We start from the raw sequence: 2,139 nt of genomic DNA, 5'->3' as shown, positions 1-2,139 counted from the left end.
TGTAAATGTAAACATGTTGCAAGACAGAAACTCAAACCAAAAGTTTAAAAAGCGAATAATTACTTTGTCTTGACATCCAATCCAGTAAAACGGCAGTTTCAGCAGAACCAGAGGAGACAGATATGGGTCATTGTGCTGTGGTTGACAGTTATCAAAGACAGGAAGTAGTTTCCCAGTTAAATGATAAGAAGAGAGGACCATTAACAGTGAGGAAGTGACAAAATGGGGGTTGATGAAGAAAAGTAACTCAAAGTGTGTGCGAGAGAGAGAGAGAAGGGATGGGGTGAAATGCTAATTTTCGGTGTCTGTTCCGAGCAGCTGGCTTTGGTATGGATGACATGAATGATGAATTGTGCTGTACTGGTACCACCAGCCTCTCTGCTTCCATTCCTCGTTACTGTGTTTGAGAGAGAATACAAAGAGAGGGGGGGAAACAGCAGCAGCATGTTTCCTTTAATTAACCCACATACCAGCACATCTCCAACAACCACAAATGGCAACACACTCGTGCATTTATCTGCTGCAGTCGTGGGTTCAAATGCAACACTAACACAATGAAATCAAACACGTCTCACGCTCCATACACACAATTAAAAGTCAATAGTCAAGCGTTAGCTCATATCTTATCGCTATAAGGACCAGCGATAAAACAGTGCAGACAGGGTGTTAATATTGCCCCTGTAGAAGGCAATCATTTCCTTGAATAAATGGGAAAAAGGGGAAAATACGTTTAGGCGAAGCAGGTGAAAAATGAGAAGAAAAAAGCCATGAAATTGGGAGAGAGAGGAAAAGTTGCTTTGCTGGCAAAATAAAAGGACTAGTCATTATTTTTCAGCCTTGCAGGCTTACAGGACGCAGCAGTTTGTGTGTGTGTAGTTTACTCAAAGGGTCAGAATAAATGAAAACACAAGCTGGGTTATGGTATAAACACAATCATATTTCATTACACAAATCTGTCTCTTTTTCTCTTGGTTCAGTTCCCTTTTCACTGACGGTCTGAATCCAAGTGGTACCCTTGAAGAAATAAATAAAGGTAATTTTTTGGCATCGATGGTTCAATGAAGAACCTTTAACATCAATGGAACCTTTTCATTGCACAAAAGGTTCTTTATGGTGGAAGAACGTTCTTTAGATTATTAAAATATTCTTCAGACTAAGAATCAAACAGTTCTGTTAAGAACTGTTCACTGAAAGGTTATTTGGGGAACTAAAATAGTTCTTCTGGCATTGCTGAGAAACATTTTGTAACCTTTATTTTAAAATATAATCACTTTGAAATATAAAAATGGCTGTAGTCTGAATGACTCTAGGCCAGTACTCTGAATGTGCCAAAAAAAGGGTTAAGTCATTAAAGCTTTTCCCCCATACACATTGTTCATCAGACAATATGTGTCCGATCATCCATCCTCTATATGGCCCCGTATACAATATATAGAAGAAAATTCTAGAGATTTCCTTCAATAGCTAGCTTCAATAATTTTCAAAGTACATAATCTAAATTTCTGTAAAAACACACATGTAGGCCATTATAGCAGATTGAAAGGGGGCAGAATAAGAATAAAAAAACAGTATGTGTCCTATCTTTGGAAACGATTTATGACTTTTGTCACAGTTTCTGTATTTATCATCCTTTTGTAGCCTTTCTGTTGAGAAAGCAGCAGGAGGTTGTGCATACAAATGATAAAAAAATGATCTGAGCATCAGTGTTGCCAAGTCCGCGGTTTCCCCTTGGAATTGGGTTACTTTAACACTGTTGCTGCAGTTTTGTTTTTCATGTCCGCGGGTTGAAGTGACTCCAATAACATGATATTTATCCCCTGGAATGCAAATTTTAGTAGGGGAACCCTGCCGAAAAAAAAATTAAAAAAAATATATATATATATTTTACCCCCCCAGGATTGCTATTTTTATCGAAACGCGATTGGGCTCTAGTTTTTGGCTAGTTTTCGAGTAGCGATTAGGGGGGTTTTCTTGTGAAAACCTGGCAACCCTGCTGAGCATCTCAAATTCAGCCCGTGAAGACAAAGCCTCGGTGTAAAACGCAGTTAGTGCAGAAAATCGAGGAGAAACTCACAACAGACCTTGATGCATTTTTCACAATATACCTTTATTATCTTAATAAATACAAAAAAAAAAAAA

This window comes from Cyprinus carpio, chromosome A15, assembly GCF_018340385.1.
Source record: "Cyprinus carpio isolate SPL01 chromosome A15, ASM1834038v1, whole genome shotgun sequence".
Lineage (NCBI taxonomy): Eukaryota > Metazoa > Chordata > Actinopteri > Cypriniformes > Cyprinidae > Cyprinus > Cyprinus carpio.
This window is presented reverse-complemented; position numbering follows the sequence as displayed.